Source organism: Delphinus delphis, chromosome 4, assembly GCF_949987515.2.
Source record: "Delphinus delphis chromosome 4, mDelDel1.2, whole genome shotgun sequence".
In the NCBI taxonomy this organism is placed as follows: domain Eukaryota; kingdom Metazoa; phylum Chordata; class Mammalia; order Artiodactyla; family Delphinidae; genus Delphinus; species Delphinus delphis.
This window is the reverse complement of record NC_082686.1, coordinates 112,264,179-112,284,735: the sequence shown is the minus strand read 5'-3', so window position 1 is coordinate 112,284,735 and position 20,557 is coordinate 112,264,179. Positions and strand designations below refer to the sequence as shown.

General features: G+C 48.6%; 1 protein-coding gene across 1 annotated transcript in view; it reads right to left on the bottom strand.

Annotated features, from left to right (window-relative positions):
• EPHB1 (EPH receptor B1) overlaps positions 1–20,557 on the bottom strand; it is a 291,623-nt gene that overhangs the window by 246,219 nt on the left and 24,847 nt on the right. The gene's annotated exons all lie outside the window — the stretch shown is intronic.

Here is a 20,557-nt window from a genome sequence, read left to right as displayed (position 1 = left end):
CTTTCAACGTCCCTGTGAATTGTTCCTGTGCCATGTTTACTGAGCCAGGTGGGGAAGCTGTTCTGCGTTTGCCAGGGGCTGCCAGGCTGCAGTGCCCAGAGGGGCTGTTGCATGGACCCGGCCATGCCCTTGACCCTTCCTCCCTGCGCCTGCCCAGGAGCCCGGGTCAGATGAGATGTGGTTAGGCTACTGCTTCTTCTGGCTGCTTCCATAGAGCTTTGAAGTCACATGGGGAGGGGTGGTCACAGCTCATGGCTGCAGAACCCAAGCCAGGGGATAGGAGGGAGAAGCAGTGCAAATCTGGTGACAAGCAAGCAGTCCATCCAGAGGACCCACCTCTGACCATGGGCGTCAGGACTTTCAGCTACAGATCATCTTCCTTCCCTGCCTTTATTTTCCCTTCATCCAATATCTTCACTATTCTCTTGATTCTGTTTGTATATATATATATATACATATATATATATATATATGTATATATATAATATATATATGTATATATATATATGTGTGTGTGTATATATATATATATATATATATATATATATACAGCGTCATTCCCAAAAAGATGTATTGCAGCCTGCATGTGTGAACATACACGTCCGCCAGGAGGTAGGATGCTGCCATTCCCCCCCTCACAGCCCACTTAGCTGTTTCGATTACTTCATCTTTACAGATCGTGTTTTCGAACCCACTGCCCTTCCCTAGCTTTATTCCTGTAATGTCGTCTTACCCATAAAGCAAGATGTAAATAATGTGACCTGCCCCTAAGGTTACTGAAGGATTAGATGGGATGAGGCAGGTGGGGGCCCTCAGCACAGGGGCTGGATCACTACATGCTTTGTGTGGAAAGAGATGAAACCAGCCTGTCTCTGATGCCAAAGCAGTGGGAGCCGGGGCCTCACCAACAAATCCCCACCACGGTCCCCCTCTCTTCCGCCCTCACCCCAGCGGCCGACAGTCCGTCGGCTTGGTCTTCATCCAGCTCTACACCTGCCCTTTACCCTTATCCTCAAGTCCAGGCCAGTGTGCAAGGCCTCCCTGCCCAAGGCTCTCTGCCCCCAGACTCGGGCCCCAGCTCATGAGATGTGGCGTCTGAGGTCCCCGAGTTCTCAGAGTCTCCAGAAAAGAGTTTCCAACCTCAACTCCTAACTCAACAGAACAAAGTCAATGGCTTTTGAAATAGCTTTCTTCCTACATTTAAAAGTAAGATCATGAAAAGTGCCCCAGGAAAATCGAAGCTGGCTTTTTAAAACTCCAAATCAATATGACGTGTGAAAGTTCTCATTAAGAGAGAGGTGCGGGAGGTCAGAGAAACAAGGAGAATCAAGAAGGAAGAGATGGCAAGAGGGGAGGACTAAAAGAAACAGAGGGAGGTGGGTGGGGTCCGGGGAGAGGAGGAAGACGGGCAAGGAGGTGCCAGTGCTGAAGCAGCTCAGCCAGAAGAAGCAGTGAGAGCCCGTCCCCTGCAAGAAACAGGGACATGAGGACAAGAAACGGGACCCCTCAGGGGCTTACAGTCTGCCTCTGGCACTTGGGGGACAAAGGGGCAAATAGGCAATGTGCTGGCAGATACGTATGGACAGAAAAGTCAATTATTATGTCCAGCTGACAATTGGAGCAAGAAATCAAAAACTGTTTAAGAAGAGGCAGAAGTTCAGTCAGGCCTTGGGGGGGTTGATGAGATTTAAAATGTGAACTCTTGGAATTGAATGGGGAGGGGTGCCAGCAGGCTACCTGTGAGAGTTGGAAAACAATAACAATGATTCATATATACTGAATGCTCTCTGAGAGCCACCCTAGGAAGTAGGTTACTATTATGCCCATTTTACAGCTGAGAAAACCAAGGCATGGAGAAGTAAAGTAACCTACCCAAGGTCATACAGCTAGTAGGTGGTGGAGACAGAGTTAAGCCAGGCAGTCTGATCCCAGAGTCTACACTCTTAACCAGGCTTTGGGGCCTGCAGTATTTGTGGGTATGTGTGCACTTGAATGCTTGCCTGAGACGTGCTCTTAGAGCAATGAGGAGCTGTAAGAGTTTGTGAGCAGATGGATGACAGCCAGTCTGGGATTTAGGAAGATGAATCTGGAGATGGGGTGAACGTGGAGTACTGGGGCAGGGTTTGGTTAGAGGCCATTGCATTAGGCAGGGTCTCCAACAAGAAGGCAGAGGATTGGGATACACCCTCCATCCCAGGGGCAGCTCTAAATCACTCCACCGTACTCTCTGAAGACTATCCCCTCAGCCAAATCACCAACTTCCCACTGGCCTTGGGATCATCCCTCCTGCAGACATGTGTCTCTGTGTTGTTCCAGGTCAGATAACACTTCTCAGGGTCGCCCTGCAGAGATAAGGCACACCCTTCCACTCAGGCCTTGGAGCCAGGAACCAGCCTCAGTGTTTTCCTCTAAGATTAAGCATTCCACAAATGTTTTCTCCCCAGGTCCTTTGACCACCCCTACACCAACCCACCCCATCATTCCTGGGCATTTTAATTCTACTTAGTTGATTCCTTTTGAAAGACCAGAATACAGACAAGGAGAGCTTCTTCTTGGCTTTTCCCCTACTGCCAGACCTACAGTGGGATCCCCCAGAATAAAGAAGCAGGGAGCATTCCCATCAGGCTCCCCTGCCTGGCTCCCCAGGAAAGACAGAGGGCCCATCAAGATAGCCAGAGAAGCAGTCCCTTTGGGCACCTGCCCTTGGAACGGGCTGCAGACCTGGGTGTCAGGGCACACAGATGCCCACATACATCTAGACCACAGGGGGAGCCACAGGGCGGGGCTCCTGCAGGATGATGCGTGCCCCACATCCAAGGAAGGAGAGTGACTGCACCGGCAACCCCCAGCTTGGTCAGCCGTCAGATTTACCTGTCCTCTGAATCAGACTCCAAATGGTTCTGTCCATGGAGCCCCCAGCGGGGCTGTAGAGGGAGGAAGAATAGGGGTCAGACTCCCAGAGACGAGGAGGCTGCTGAGGACCGGCTGGGATGCACAGGTGGGCAAGGGACCCATCTCTGTCAGAGCTGCCCATCCCCCAGACTCAGGGGCCAAGCCGGGCTGTCATGGGCAAGGTAGGAGGGCCACCTGGCCTCACTCCCGTTTGGGAAAGGCCTCAAATTCACACTTGATGAGAGAGTCACAGGACTGAGATGAGGAGTCCATCACAACTTCAAACACATCACATTATCCAACCAGCCTGCCTCTAAGGGGCTGCACGGGTACACATCTCATAAACCCTGCAAGTATCTTCTTGTAGCATAACACCAAGTATCGCAATTTTTGTGTTCAAAGCATTTATTTGTTGAATGCAAACACTTAAATCATACCACAATTTTTGTAACCCTGTTTTGGCATTACCACACATAGATTCTCAGAGAAAGACCAAAGATCCAGGCACTCTCTATACAGCTAAGGAGCCCTGCACCCAGTGCTGGCTCACAGCAAGGATGCTTCAAAGGGGGAGGAAGGGAAGGGGGCCCAAGGGGGAGAAGCAGCCTCTCCTGGGTGGGTCTTCCCCCTGAGGAGCCACGGGAGACAGGTGTGGCCAAGGGAACAGGCGAGAAGCAAGTCTCAGACACTGCAAGTTTTTGTTTCTGATCTGTAATTAAGACCTCTGTTTAAGCTGGTTACACTTCTTTAAAAACAAAAACCACAAAGGAAGACATTTCAACCAGATCTGCTTGAGCTTCTTTTCTGTGAATTATTACAAGTGTTAGTGGGCGTCTTCATTAAAGTGTAATTTAAGAAATATTACAAGTAGGGTTCCCCCATCCTCATAGGTCTGATGACTCAAAAGCAGCAGCGCCTCCCACTGAACTAAAGCAAATTTATCAAAAGGGAAAATTAGCCGACTTGGTGTCTCCAGTGGTGGAAATGAGACAGAAATAGGAGACAACGTGGGTTTGCTTTTCTGGGAACAAATATAGTATGTGACCAGATTCTAAACAGGCCAGGAGCCTTAGCTGTTCAGAGATCATCAGAGAGCAGGGTTCCACCTTGGGGCGGGAGATGGGTGGTATCTATGGGGCAGATTCCTCTGCAGTGAGGCAAGGACCAGCTCCTTCTGCAGCCAGGTCCCCACAGACGCTCCCTCCCTTCCTGTTCCCATCAGCATCCTGCACTCCAAATTAACATTCCCTTTAAGAACAGTGAGACTGCTGTACAAACGCAGCCTTCAAGTGCCCAGCCAGCTCCCTCCCCTCCCATCCAACCAAGCCATGGCCCCAAACCCCTCCTATATAGAAATTCCAGAGCCGACCCCAGGGAGACACAGCATCATACACTCCTTCCACCTGCCAGTGGAGAGAGTGAGTGATGCTGGGACTCAAGGTGAGGACAGCATGGAGAGGGGCTCCATTACGGAGGACAGGAACCCATTAAGTCCCCCACCCCAGTTCATCTAAGCTGCCTCTTTTCTTCTGCCATCTCCATATCTTCGTACTGTTTGCTTCTCGGATTCCCTGGGCCTCTGCCTTGATAAGTTAAGCCTCTTCGCTGGAACGGAAGACTGTCCGGCCAGGTGAAACCTGCACCTTAGCCGACTCTGCCTCCTATATAGCTTTCCCCGTGCACCCCTGCCCTGCCAACGCCTCATCGCTGAGTGGCTTCCAACCCCCAGGATTGAGGGCTGATTAGAATTTAAGATCACTTTCCCAGGGCATTAGAGCACTTTCTTTTTTTCAAGGGGTATAAGGGTGAAAAAGGGATAAAGCTTAAGTTTCAAGGAACAAATACTTTAAGACATAGAAAAAAATGGTTTAATTGCTTAAGTTCTTGCTGGCCTCAAATAATACAGTGGGCGGGTGGGTGAGAGGAGAGCTCAGCGTGGAGTGTTTGACAAACCTGTTTTGCCTGATGAACGTGGGAGGCAGGGCTCCGGACAGCTCACTTGAGATCTGACCTGGCCTGGGAGCTTCCACCAGCCACCTCTGCTCCTTCACCCTCTGCAGCCGTGTGCCCTGAGGGAGCCCAGCCTCTCCGTGCATCCAGTTCTTATTAAGCACTCAGGACACATCAGTTAACAAGCAGAACTTCACACACCCTCAAAGTATCCCTGCCCTCATGTGGCCCACGTTCTACTGAGGAGAGACAGATAATACACATAAACAATAAGTTATACACTATTTAGAGATGATGAGTGTGAGGTAGGAGAGACAGAAGGGCTGCTGAGGGTGGTCTACACTGTGAGTAGGGTGGTCAGGGTGGGGGGCACTGAGAAGATAATATTCAAGTAAAGCCTTGGAGGAGGTGAAGGAGTCATCTCTGGTACTGGAACAACTAGACAGCACAGGCAAAGTAATAATAAAATGACCTTCAACCTGAACCTCCAACAAATACTTCCAACAAATGCTAACTCAAAACAGATCATAGACCTAAAAACACAAAACTATAAAACTTTCAGAAGATAACATTTGGAGAAAACCTTTGTGAATTGGGGTTGGGCAAAGAATTACAGGACATGACACCAAAAATATGATTCTTGTCCTGGAACAATTGAAAAAATAATTGGTTGGATAAATTGGAAAAAAAGGGATAAATTCTCCAGACAATGGAGTATCACTCAGCTCTCAAAAGAAATGAGCTGTCAAACCATGAAAAGGACCTGGAGAAAACTTAAATGTATATTACTAAGTGAAAGAAGACAATTAAAAAAGGCTATATACTGCATGATTACAACTGTATGACATTCTGGAAAAGGCGAAATTATGGAGACAGTAAAATGATCAGAGGTTGCCAGGGGATGGATGTGGGGAGGGATGAACAGGCAGAGCACAGATGATTTTTAGGGCAGTGAAAGTACTCTGTATGATACTATGATGATGGACATGTCATTATACATTTGTCCAAATCCACAGAATGTACAACACCAAGAGTGAATTTTAATGTAAACTATGGACTTTGAATAAGTATGATGTGTTCGTGTAGATTCATCAGTTGTAACAAATATGCCACTCTGTCGGGGGATGTTGATAATGGGGGAGGCTATGCCCATGTGGGGCAGGGGGTATATGGGAAAAACCTGTACCTTTCTCTCAATTTTGCTCTGAAACTAAAATTGCTCTAAAAATACAATCTTTAATAAAAAAAATTTAATGGATAAATTGGATTTCATCAATATTAAAAATGTTTGCTTTGTAAAAGACATTGTTAAGAGAAAGAAGAGACAAGTTACAAACTAGAAAATATTTTTAAATGGCACTTTCAACAGAACTACTTGTACCCAAAATATACAAAGAAACCTCAAAACTCAATAGTAAGAAAACAAATAACCTAATTAAAACTTGGGCAAAAATGTTGAATAGACACTTCACCAAAGAGTATAAAGAGATCGCGAATAAGCACATGACAGATATTCAACATCATTATTCACTAGAGAAATGAAAATTAAAACCACCATGAAATAACCATGACATACCAATTAGAATGACTAAAATAAAAAATACTGATAATACCAAGAGCTGACAAGGATGCAGAGCAATTGTTGTTGGTAATGCAGAATGGTACAGCCACTCTGAAAATCGGCCTGGCAGTAAAACATCCCATTTTAATATGACCTAATAATCCCTCTCCTGGGTATTAACCTTAGAGAAATGAAAATGTATGTCTACACAAAAACGTGTACCTGAACGTTTATAGCAACTATATGTAATCACCAAAAATTGGAAACAATCCAAATGCTCTTCAGCAGGTGAATAGGTACACAAAACTATGGTGCATCCATAAAATGGGCTATTACTCAGCAATGAAAAGGAACAAATTACCAACACAAACAGCAGCTAAGATGAATCTCACAGGCGTTATGCTGAGTGAAAGACGCCAGTCTAAAAAAGTTGGTACAGTGTATCATTCCATTTTAAAAGGCAAAATAATGGTGATGAAGAACAGATCACTGATTGCCAGGGGTGGGGGATGGGAGGAGGCAATGGAGATAAAGGGAAAGCATAAGGCAGCTCTTCTGTTACCTAATTTTTATGGAGGTTACACAAATCTAAACATGTGTTAAAGTTCATAAAACGGTCCACCAAAATAAGTTAACTTTTCTGTATGATAATTTTTTTAAATAAAATTTAAAGTTACTGAAAAATGAAAAAAAGAATTTAAAAAAATTAATTTTGCAATGAGAAACTGGACAAACTCATGTCCACTTATGACTAGATGGGTGGCTTCCACTATCTCCAGAGACTCTAAACTCGTTTATGTACCCCAGATCATGTTATCTAAGCCTTCTTAATATTTACCAGATCTCTGTAAATGTACCACATCCTTTCCACAATTCTCATACCCCTCAAGAGAACCAACCCCACAGATAGATAGAAAATTATCCTCTGGCTTATTTAATAATAAAATGTTGATAATAATCAGCATCCGTTTCTGAACCCTTGCAACATGCCAAGATCTTGGCTGAACTCTACCCAGGCAGAGATTCTCATGGTGTCTTCACTGCCAGCCCGAGCCCAGTGTTATAAGACCACTTAACACAGTGTTATAAAACCACTTAACACGATACTGAGCCCAGAGAGGTCATTCTGCCCATAAACACAGAGCCAGGACAGAACAACCCAAGCTTTCCTGCCGCCTGCTCTTGACAACTACCCATCGATGGCTGTTTTCTCAACAGCTTTGTGGTCTGGCTAGTTGCACGGGATATGGATTCAAGCCCTTATTTTCCAGAGGAGTCCTTGGGCAGGGTTAAGACGAGCTACACTGAGCTGTGTGCTACAGACAGTCCACTGTGTATGGACTCCGGAAAAGCTCATTTTGAGACCTCATCCCAGAACTGGAGGATGTTCCCAATAGATTCCAGTGGGGTCTCTCTTCTCACACGTAGCCATCACCTGAAACAGCCACCAGTGGAAGAAAATGAGCTAGTTATAGTCTTTGCTTTCCAGGTTCTACTTCCTTTTCCTTTCTTCCTTCCTGACTAGTTAGTACCAATGTGTATCACGATGAGGCTTCCACTGTTCTCCTTTTCAGAAAATTACCTCATTTTTTTTCAACACACGGGGCACTGACGTCAAAACCTTTATAGATCTGCATCATCAGTTCATTCACCATATGCCTGGAGAAACTGCATCTCTAGACAGGCCGAGTCACCAGGTAACCCTTCCTCCCTGTGACTGCCAGCTCTCCAAAGCCAGTGCCCCCGGGCACCTCCCAGCCTTCAGAGTGATCCTGGCCCCATGAAGCACGGGGTCATTCTAAGCCACATAACTGCCAGGTAGGTGCCCCCAGGCCCTGACTGCTGTGGTATCTGGAACCTTCTGTGAGCCTGCAATGGGTTCAAAGATCTCCGGTCGGAGTCGGTTCCTGTCCTGACACTGGCTGCTATTCCCCAGCCATCCACCGGGCCTCCAGCCCTTCAGCCCCGGGCATCAGGGCTGCTTTTGCTTTTGGCGAACTTAATGACATGGGGTTGGGAAAAGAAATTGCCTGGCGAACCAAAAATAGGACTGGGTGAGAAAAAAGCCCTGACGGAGAGCCTTGATTTGTCAGAGGATGTTTTCCAAGCGGCACTTCCTGATGCCTCAGCGGCTCCTCCGTAAGGGGGCTCCCCTCTCAGCCAGTGATCCTGCACTCTCTATCAGCCAGAACAAAAATGACCAATAAAAGGATACACTTAAGTGTCCCCCAAATAGATACTATTGTTTACGGGGCTACTGAGAGAGGGACAAAGATGAGAAGGTAGATGGACACCAGCAGTGGGAGTTTACAAGAAACTCTGTCATTTCTGCTTTCCTCCCCTTTTAGGACAGGAGGTTAAGACAAGATCCCTCTTTGCCATTCCGAAGAAGCATTGTTGCTTATTTTGACCAACTATCCCTCCCAAGCCCCACAGGGGCCCCTCTGCCCTTCCTCCCTGGTTGATTTGCACGGGAGCTGGCCCCTCCACTACCTCCCTCTTCCAGGCTCGCTCTCATTCTCTGGCTCTAATTAGCAACTGCTTTTTTTATTTTTGTATGCACGTTCAAAGACAGAGAGCCAGGGGGAGACTGAAAGGGAGAAAGCAAAGGTCTGTGTGAAAAGAGAGAGCAGCTGGCCTCTCCCTCGCCCCCTCTGTGTACCCGGGCCCCCGTGTTGGCAAACAGCACACAATGTCTGTCTAGAGAGCTTTTGTGGCCCAGAAGGAAGGGCCGGCACACAGCTACGGGCGGGAAAGGAGACTGGGGGCATGGGGGGGGTGGTGATGGCCAGAAGAGACCTGGCCATCAGGGGGAGCCAGGGCAGGGAGAGGACCCGGGGGGTCAGGATGTCCGGCCACCTCTACCTCCTCCTGGTCAGGAAGACGTGGGGGTGTGGATGTCCAACTGGCTAGTGTGCTGATGCTGTCAGCTCTCTGGGGAGACGTCCATTGCCTCCAAGGCTGCAGCAAGTCCTCAGATGGGAGGGGGCTGCTGCCCGCGTTGGGACTGTGAGTTCACATTTAGACTCTACAAATGCGCAAGGAGGGGCGGTAAGTGCCCCCTGATGGGGTTCAGAGCAAAGGGGAGTGGAAAGTCCAATCCCCAAAGATGAAACACTCTCCCAAATAACTGAGTTTGCATGAGGAAATTCTGAGGTAAGTGGGCTAGGTAAGCGGGTTAGAGCTACCTACAAGAGGGGAGGGGCAGCTGTCAGCCTGAAAGTTTGCATCTGTCACTCTGATTGGGTACGCAAGAGGGAAGAGTTATGGGAACATATGTATATATATAACTGATTCATTTTGTTGTAAAGCAGAAACTAACACACCATTGTAAAGCAATTATACTCCAATAAAGATGTTAAAAAAAAAAACACAAACGTCTGTGGTAACTGGTTCTTAACTAGTAGCTGGACTGAAAGATTTGAAAGATGTTAGGAAAAAAAGGAAGTTTGAAAGAATTCTCATAAGCCAGGAATAATCAAGAATGGGGCTGAAGAAGCTGAAAGCAGTAGAGTATGTTCCAGAAAAATAAAGAAATGAGCATGGAGAAGCAGGGCATTCTACAAAGACATTTTTTTAAAAGCTATGCTCTTTTTAAAAAATAACCTTATTATCAACACGTGTGATTACATATTAATAATTTTGAGAAAAAAGTTACTCGTAATATTTGCAATTGATTTCACTGATGAACATTGATTTCCTATATTTTCCTATGTGAAAAAATGCATTTGTCCTTGCAATTTGCATCTAAACAGTTTCCTAGAGGAAAAAAAAATAAAATGAATGGAATTAGCCATCCATTCATTAAAATTCTACCAGTGGAATGTGTTTTCTCTTTTCTCTCTTTTCGAATCAACTCCAGAGAGAAGACAGACAAAAGAATAGAATAAATGGAGGAAAAAAAAAAAGGAAAACAGAGGAGAGACAAATTTGGCCAAAGATGCAGAGGGGAAGACAAACAGAACCAGTGAGAGAAGAGAAGCCCAAGCCACAAGGGCCTCCACATTCAGATCAACACAGGCATGTGTGTGACAGACCCAAAAACCCAACAGAAACCCTCCAATTGCCTAATTCGCAGAACAGGTACATTTTTGCCAAGTTCATGATTTGGCAGAGTTCTTGCATATTCCATACAATTTCAATGAGAAGCTGTATCCATCTTGTGCAAAGAGCAGATTGTCATTTTCTGCTTGAAGCACACACGTTACACTGACCTTATGTCCTCTGTCAAACTGACACATTATCACCAACTTTTAGCAAAAGGGTTTCATGACGTATGGGCTTGCAACCTCTCTGTTGATTTTCTTCTGTGTGTGCCTGTGTGTACAACGTGTCACTCTATTGGACAACAGACAAGGCCTCTGTCATCACTGGTTACTTCCTCCATCTGGTTCTGCCATCGTCACCTCTCCGAGTGCACGCCTTGTCATCGGACTCGCGCTCTGTTCCTGCCTGGTTTGTTCGGAGTTTACACTGCCTGGTTCAGCTGAGATGTTTTCTTAAACATCTTTTTTTTTTTTAATTTTTATTTTATATTGGAGTAGAGTCGATTAACAATGTTGTGTTAGTTTCAGCGTCCAGCAAAGTGATTCATTTATACATATACATGTATCTATTCTTTTTCAAGTTCTTTTCCCATTTAGGTTCTTACACAATATTGAGCCCTGTGCTATAAAGTAGGTCCTTGTTGGTTATCTCTTTTAAATGTAGTAGTGTGTACATGTCAATCCCAAACTCCCAATTTATCTCTGCCCACTCCGCCCAGTATCTTTCCCCTTTGTATCCATACGTTTGTTTTCTAAGTCTGTGAGTCTGCTTTTGTTTTGTAAAGAAGTTCATTTGTATCACTTTTTTTTTTTTAGATTCCACATATAAGCGCTATCATATGATATTTGTCTTTCTCTGTCTGACTTACTTGCAAAGCTTTTCTTCCTCCTCAGCTCACATCCTGTTTCCACCAATTTTGTTTTCAATGTGTTTTGTTTGGTTCTCATTTCACAGATGGCACAGTGTAGGCATTTGGGACACAGAGGCTCATCAGGGGTGGCCCTGCCCGTAGGGAGCTTGGGGAGGAGAAGGGTGAGAGCTGGGCTGACCATGGAGCCGGAGGGGTGTGTCTTTGATTCATTCTTGCCATGAGCATGGTCCCTCCATGAACCTCCTGGTTCATCCCTAGCCAATGGAAAATGCTGATCAAACTCTGATGGCTTTTCTTTGGGTACCTTAGGGAAGGCTTATATCTCAGTCCACGTGGGACACTGAAGCCCTAGCTCCCCTCACAAAACACTGGTCTGCCCCTAAGCAAATCTTGCCCTTCTCCAGCTGTCAGAGGAATACAGAATAAGAGTTATCAGCCAGGCCTCAGAGTCCTACGTTGCATGACCTCGGCAAAGCTACTTAGCTTCTCTGTGCCTCAGTATCTTCAACTGAAAAGCGAGCATGATGATTGTATGTGCTTCATAGGGCTACAGTGAGGATTTAAGAGATAATGCAGGAGAGGAATTTGGCAGAGCAGCCGGTACATATGAGTGCTCTATAAAGGATAGCCACGCTGCACTAGTGCCTCAATGCAAGCTGAAAGCCAGTCCAGAGAAGTTTGCTCTGTACCCGAATCAGAGCCGTCAGCATGATCTGACAATGGAGTGTGGGACTGCCCTGCAGAGCATACAGGCTGCTTTCTTAACCTAGGTAAACGGGGCAAGTCAGCAGTTTTTTTGTTGTTGTTGTTTTCGTTTTTGTTTTTTTGCGGTAGGCGGGCCACTCACTGTTGTGGCCTCTCCCGTTGCGGAGCACAGGCTCCGGACGCGCAGACTTAGCGGCTATGGCTCACAGGCCCAGCCGCTCCGCGGCATGTGGGATCTTCCCGGAACGGGGCACGAACCCATGTCCCCTGCATCGGCAGGCGGACTCTCAACCACTGCGCCACCAGGGAAGCCCAAGTCAGCAGTTTTTTAAACATCAGTCACTTGCATATTATCTTGATTGCTTTTTGCCATATCTACATGCCAGATTTTAAAATTTATTATTTAACTTATTATTTTTCTTTAAGCTGACTCACCTTTTAACCTGAATATATTTAAACAGAAAAGTAGTGAGGAAGGAAGGGAGGGAGGAAGATGGAAAGGAGGGGGAGAGGGGAGAGGAGTGGAGAGGAGAGGAGAGGGGAGAGGGAGGCTGAGGCTAGTAAGAGAGGTGGGAAGTCCATGGCCCCAGAGAGAAAGAACTGCTGCAGAGTTGAAGACAAAACCAAAAAGAGAATGAGGCAGTGAGCCGCAGGCCAGGGCTAAGACAACGCCCACTGGCAGAAGTAGGCCTGGGGCTTCTGCAGGCTGGGCAAGGACACCTGGTCAGGGATGGGACTGAGCCAGATTCAGGGCTGCCGCGGAAGGGGTGGCAGGTTTAGTGAGGGTGAGAGGCTGCAGAAGAAATGTAGAGGAGGCTGGAGGAGGCACCGGCTGAGGGCTCGTGATTTAGGAAGGGGCAGTGGAGTGGGAGTCACCAGGGTGAGCTGAGCCCCAAGGCCCCAGAGGTAAGCTGAGAGAGTAAAAGGAAGCGATGCCAGGTGGAGGCACTGGGCAAAGGGTGAGGGATGCGTGGGGCAGAGCAGGACTGCAAGAAGGGGAGCAGGGAGCCCAGAACAGGCCCTGGGCAGGAGAAGGATGGGAAAAACGAGGTGTGTTTCCCCCCAAACCGGGCTTGGCCAGCCTTCCTGAGACTGGCCAGAAGGGTGGCATGGCCCTTTTGCAACAGCACCGGCTCTTGTCCTGTCCCACCTGTTCTCCTTTCCCCTACCACAGTCGGAAACACTGAAATAGGTGCACAGCACGTGCCCAAATGTCCTGAGGCTAGAGATGGGTGAAGAATGCATGAAGGGTGGGATGAAGGGCAGGAGGGAAGGGACCAGAGGAGAGTGAAGGGTAGACTACATCGTGGAGTGAGCACACTCCAAACGGACTGCCAAGTGCAAACCCACCTAATGTAATGATGCGTTACATAGGAACACTTGCGTCTCGACCCACAAACAGGGCAATTTATGGATCTTTGCCATGTTCAGTGCCCCTCATGGCAAGACAAATGGAAACTGAAAGCACAGTGGGAGGCCAATTTTCATCTATCAGATTGGCAAAGCTAAAAACAATTGATATTTTATTATCTTGGCAAAGGTATGGGGAAGAGGAACCCTCATACATTGTTGGTGGGAGCAAAAGTTGGAAGCAAATGTCCTTTTTTTGGAGGACTATTTGGGAATATCTATCAAAATTAAAAATTTATATTCTGATTCAGCAATTTTACTTCTAAGAACTTGCTACATCTTAGCTCTTAGAAAAGTCCATGGCACACCAGAAAGTCTTCAATAAATATTCATTGAATAAATAAATTAATTAATTAATCTCACCGATATGCTCACTCCTAAGTGCAAAGACGAAGCACAAGGATGTTTGCTGAAACATTGTTTAGAAATAGCAAAACACAAGATGCAACCTACATGTATGTAAATGAAGGACCAATTAAATAAAGGTACAACCATCCAGTGGAATATTACACAATCATTGGAAGGAAAAAGGCCAGATTTCTAGGTAACACAACCAACCAAACTACTGCTAACTTTCCTTGTTAAGCAAGAAAGCGGGGGGGTGTGGAACTAGGTGAAAAACCCTGTGCAGTAAGCTCTGTGTAGATGAGGAAAGGGCTTGTCTACATTCTGGGTGTGCAAATGCATGGACCCTATTGGCAAGAGAATACCAGAAACTAAAACAGTGAGGGACCTGATCAGGACCAGAGTCAAAGGGAAACTTCATTTCATATGTCCTACCTGTTCAAAGCATTTAAAAAATAACAACAACAAAAGGTAACTTGGGATAAGGGAGATTTGCTTAAAAGTTCCAACCCAGGAACAACAGCAGTGGGCCCCTAATTCATTTCAGTCCTAGAAAGAAGGGCTCCGTGATGAACCAGGCTGCCTCAGGAAGTCAGAGTGTCCCATCCCTGGTGGTGTCTAAGAGCAGGCTGGGGGACCACTGTGGGAAAGCAAAGTATGTGTCATCTGGTGGGCTTAGAGGCCTTACCTAGCTGGGAGGGGCCACCCTCCATAGGCCACTTGTGGTTCCCTTGCCCTCTGGTTATTGCAAGTGCTTTCTAAGAGCTAAGAATCTAGCAGATTCTCAGAAGCATAATCGCTTCATCTGAGTGTATAAGTGTAAAGGGCCTGGCAACAGTAGGTGTCCAATAAGAACCTAGAGAAAGAATGAGCATAGAGACACTCCATCCACGGGAACTCACAAGTGGAATCCAGCTAGACTGAGGAATGGGAGGCCAGAAGTGCCAAGGCCTGCAAGGAGGTGACCCGAGCAGGCCCCGAGGGTCATACCTGAAGACCAAGTAACTCCAGCCCCCACTAGGGGCACTATGTGCCCACGGCGTTGGTGGGCTATTCCAGACAGACGCCAGGGACAAGCTAGAAACTGAAGGGCCTGGTCCAGCCCTCCTCCTGAACCGGTCCCACCCTCAATAAAAACCCTTGTCAGAGCTGCTCCTGGCCCTAAATTTCTGTCCTGTGATTCCAAGAAGCCTCCTGAGGTTTCCCACAGTGCCTCCTAACCCTCACCAACCTCTCCAGGGCCTGACGCAGCCGAGCTGATTTCCTCCCGACCTCTTGGGCCGTGAGTGTGCCCGCGCGCACCCACACACAAACACACACGAGAGGGTGAACCCAGTACACCTGCAGCTGCACAGACTCCTCGTGCGGCAGGCTGGGTGGGCACACTAGAAGGCAAGATGCTCTCTGTCATACAGGATAGCTCTCGGGGCCCCAGGCAGATCGAGACATACTCCTCTGTCCTAAGCCACATCTCCCTGGGGTTTTCCTGCCCTGCCTCATTAACTGACCGTTAAAACAAAAGTGGAAGGCTCAGCTGCAGCTGCCTGACCAGGTAACTGGTACTCCAGCTCTTAGCCAGCAAGGACAGTACAGACAGAGACCCCACCCCTAGGGAAAGGCCAGGGTGTCCCTCTCTCAGTGTCCCTGCCATGGCCCTGTTGGCAAAATAAGGCTTGCTCCTGGCGGTGTGCAAACAGGATGCATTCCTTCACCATTTGCAGCTGCCCTGAGCTGACTCTTCTCGGGATCTTCACCCCGCTGCCTTGAGAGAGAACTGAGGCCCAGAAGCATCAGGGCACTGTCAGCACAGCTTGTCAACGGGCCAAAGCAGTGGAAACAGAGCTCAGATCATCAGAGCTCCTGTGGTCCAGAACGGAGGGTCCCAGCTCCAGGCAAGCTCAGATCCAGTGGGAGTTTTCATCTCCATGCTTCAAACTCAAAAGTGGTGATTCACCCTCCAGGCAAGGAAGTTTGTGCAGATGGGTGTGCTCAGGTTCTGCATATACAGGGGCTGTCCGGCTCCAGAGAGAGAGTTGGGGACAGGAAGCAAAGGGGGTAAGTCTGACCCCAGCCCTGCCTGAGCCTGGGTTCAGCCCTCGGGGCCCATGCTGTTCCTTGATGCCGATTACAGAGCCACAATCAGGCCTCCAGCCCACAGCCCTGCCATTCCCCCTGTCCTCTTCTGAAAGCACAAAGCCTTAGACCTCACCTTTTTCAGGGAGCTTGGTGTCACCACCCCCCCACCCCACCCCCGCCCAGATGCCATGCCCCTCTGGATGGCTCACAGGCACGTCAACATGTCAGAACATCTGGAGGGATGGTACTGCTCCCAGAAAGCTTAAAAAGAAGATGGGGGTAGTCAACGTGGAGCCCTGTGCTGTGTGGTGCGGAAATGTATGACTGTAGAGCACAGCTCCACGGAGCGCCTGGACCCAACATAAAACAAGGGACAACACAGACACAGAGAAAGTGTTCATGGGAAAACAGCTGAGAGGGGGTGGATATTCCTGAAAACAGATGTTGTGTGTCCAAGGACGGTTAATTTCAACAAAAACCAGACTCAGAAGCAGAGGCAGATGGTGGCCTCCCAGACCTGGGTCCTGATCCCAGCTCTGACATTACCCAACAGGGCTCCCTGGATTGGTATCCAGAGATGTTCTCTGGCCGCCCTCTCTCCATGGATAAATGAGGCAGTCAGAATAGATGGTCTCTCCATATCCTGCCCACTCCCACCCCCACCCTCACCGCCACCCACCCGCTTGGGCTGTTTCAGGCTCAATGGTTCTTCATGGTGCAATAGTGGTGGGCCCAGAGCCCCAGCTCAACTGCTCACCCCATGATGTCTCCACTGCCCACACCGACTCAATAATGACCGTATGGTGCCTTCGTCATCATCTTTGATAATATTTACTAAGTCATGGACTTCTACCCAGGACAGCTATCATGCCCAGAACATTCTCTTTACACTAGCACTGACCTGGAAGAATCATGATTGCTTGTATTGGGTGCTTCTACCCCTGTCCTTCAAAGGCAGAAGGGGCGATGCAGAGCACAAGGGGGTTTGGAACCCAGAGCTGCCCCTCTCCCCTGTTCTCCTTGCTGTCCCCTGCCACCACCAGAGTCTGGGACCATGCACCCCTGCCCAGCGTGCTGGAGTCGGTGAGGCAGGGGGCATCCTTCCAGCTCTGTTTCCTGTTGCTCATGCTGGTGTCCATTACATCTAGCCAATTACATAGGAGGCCTCTCTGGAGGGCGCTGGGCAGGGCCACTGTGGAGGCCCGAGAGGTTTCTCAATGAAGTAGCCCGTTGGGCAATCCTATCATGAAGCTCATCTTACCAGGCTGCGGTGTTAATGACCCTGGCCTCCGCAGAGCAGGTCTCCCTGGGGCTTGAGAGGAGGCGTCTAGGTTGTGGCCTTCCTCTCAGTCACCAGCCAACAGCTGATGGGCCAGAGAGCAGAGCAGAAAAGGTTCCTCAGTGCCCCTGAATGCAGCCACCAGCACAGCACCATACACACACACACACACAAACACGCACGCTCTGTCAGGCCCCCGGTTTCTCTTTCAACATCCAGGATGAAGGGAGGTGGAAATAGGTCCCAGAAACTTCTTTTTTCCAAGAGGAGCTAAATTAAACACATTTTTCTCCCCCTTCGAATCCTGCAGATTTTTTGTCTCGACTCCCCCAGGCTTATAGATTGGCTCATCTCGGCTGCTCAGGTTGACAAAGGTGCCGAAACTGTTGAAAGCTTCAAAATGTCCCTTGGGTTTCCAGGCATGAAGGAATTTACATGTAGGTGGAAAATTACCAAGGAAAACAGTCCCCGTTTGGAGGGAGGGAAGGAGGGAAGAAGAGACCTGGGGGAGGAGCGGGGCGGCGGGGGGCGGGGGCGAAGGGCTGCACAGACAGTGCCCATGAGGTTGTAGGGCCCAAGGCAGGCCTTTGATGGATGCTAAGGAGCAGAAGAGACACAAAACGAGGGACAGAGAACAGCTGAGAACAGCTCTGCTCTTCCTCAGGAGCTGCCAAGGTCCTGCTAACGTCCAGAGCTGGAATGATCTTAGCTGACCCCTGAGACCAACTTTAGCTGATGCAACATTTTAGGCGTCACAGCACAGAGGGAGCTTGCCAAGCACCAGCTCTTGGCCTCCCTGGCCCAGGGACAGTTAGGCTACAGGGACTCACAAAGAGAATGGACTTAGCCATCAGCCTGAGCAGGGAAGGCATGCAGGTGGGGAAAGACAAAGCCATGATTTCTCATTAATCTGCTAAACTAAGAGCATAAAACTTGAAAGTGGGGCATATAGGTCATTTTCCTAGTAATTAACAATTTCACAGAGATAAATGCATGATGGGGTCAGAGTCACTGGTGGGGTCAACAGGCTGCTGTGATTCTGCCTGATCAATCCAACCTACGCGTGCAGAAAGGATGAGTCCGGAACAGGCCTTGGGCCATGGGGACCTCTAGAAAGTGTGTGAGCCGCTCGCTGCACAGCCTGATGTGCAAGCTCCTCCCACGGCTTCCTCTGCTTGCCACCCCTTCCTTCCAGCACCCTCCCTCCTCACAACAGGAACAGCTCTAGGCCAGGACCACTCTTTGCTGGTTGAGCTACCTAATTGGTCCCCAAATGCTTCTGCAAAACCAAGAAATTGGTCACCATGTCTTTGACAGGAGAGGGTTTAGCAGATGCAAAGGCAAAAGTCAGAATAAGATTCTTGCCTGTGAAGAAAGTCTGAACTGCTAGAAAAACAATATAAAAGATATTCTTTCTGTCAGCCCATAGATTCGACACATGCAGAGGCTCAGATTCAAATATCTGGAAGAGAAAGTTACTCAGATCAACATAACCGTGAATCACAGAACCATCCAGGTTTCTCCCAGCCGGGATCCAAGGCATCAGTTCTCAGGGCTGTATTGAGAGAGCAGCTTGCCTTCATTCTCCAGTCCTACCGGGACAGCTGATGGAGACTCGCAAGACTTTCTCACCTACAGATCTCTATTGCATCCACCAATCTCCATGCTTCTTGCCTCAGGAGAATTGCCTGTACCAGGCAGGCCACCCCAGAACTGCTGTGAAGGGCCACAGTGCCCACCTGACACCCCCCCAGCATGAGCATCCAAAATGAATTGAGCACCTTCTCTTGAAGAAACACCCCAAGGACTAGTTACAAGTACCCTTCCATGCACTGCCCATCCCTATCCAAAGGGTGCAGAATCCTCCTAAGATCACCATCTATGCCCCAGGCCCCTTCACCTCCCCGGGCAGCCCCTTGCTATGAGCCCTGGGAAGGGAGGTCAGGCTCAGCCATCAAGCCCGGGTTACTAGCAGAGCCAAGGTCAAAGAATTTGGAAGATTCAGCTTAAAGTTCTTGAGACAGAAGGAAAGGTGCTTTTCTGCCTTTCTAGGGCACTGAGCTCAGCCAGGCCGCTGGGCTGCAGGACCCATGATGCCACCTGGCTTGTCACTCTCTGCTCTTAGAAATGTCACCAAAATGTGGCTGCCTGTGCCTCTGAAATGGCAAAGTGATGATGTCCTGGTCTCCCCATCTCCTCCAGCTTCTAGTGAGTTTGCAACAAGTAGTTTGTGAAGTCAGGTCAGGTTCATGACAGCTCTAGATCAGGAACATCCACCAAAAGTCAGGAGGAGGGTGGGGCTGAGTAGGGAGGATGGAAAGTAACCACTTGGATTTACATATTTGTCTCCATAGGCCCTCCCAGGACAACCACAGGAGGTGACGGACAAGCAACAGGGACACAAGAACCCCCCGAAAGAGAAAATTTCCAGTTAGCCCAGAGAAATGAGAGCCTGTTCCCAGAGTCCCAATTAAATCAGAACCAATCAATGCTTGCTCTGGTTCCTGCCGTTCTGCTCAGGAAATAATGGGAAACAAGAGGGCCCCAGCCAGCAAGTGCAGTGTGGCCACCCTTTGAAGCCTGGAGAAATCACCCGTGCTATTGCAAGCATGCCTGGCAGCTGCCGCACTTGCGCCTTTAAGAACTCAGCCTGGGGCCTGGGTCTCCACTCAGACCCTGACACATGCCCAAGAGGGCACCTCCCTCCCACCCCCAAACAATGGGACAAAGAGGAGCGCTGTGGGACCAGGCTGGGTTGGTTTTAAACCTGTCTGCGTTGATTCATCACTTGATCTGGCACTCTCTCCCTCCAGTTTCCACATCATCCATCACGGGTACCATAACCAAGAAACCCAATAAAGACACAAAGGCACAGCTCTCTGCTCTCAGCAGGCCTCAGAAAGGCTGTGTGAGTGCCCCAGCCCAGGCAATTAGCTGAGTCCAGAGGATCGCAGAGCAGGTGGGCATCAGCAATCCTGTGCCTGGTGCTTTGCCTGCAGGTGTTTGGTGAGCAAGCTAAGTGGGGAAGGAGACACGCAAGGGATGTTCTGACGCTCAGGCAGGGTGGGGATGATGACGGGGGACAGCTGGAATGAAGCTCATGATGGAGAAAAGGAGCAACCACAGCCCCCCCCCCCCCACCTCCAACTTGTCCCCAAAGGACTGGGGCAACCCTAGTAAGGAGTTAGGGTCAAGGTGGTTTCTGAGGTCCATATGGGAAGCCTTGCTCTTGAAAGAATCTGAAACTTTGAAAGCCACAAGCAAAAGATAAAGGAAAACAGTCTTCTCTTCCCCAACTTTGGATTCCCTCCTGTTCAGCTTCCATGTACTCAGGCAACAGATGAGCCATGGACCCTCTAGACCCCTCTATTAACTCCCAGAGAAGATCGAGTCTCAAGCCAGTTCAGCACGTTTATTGCCA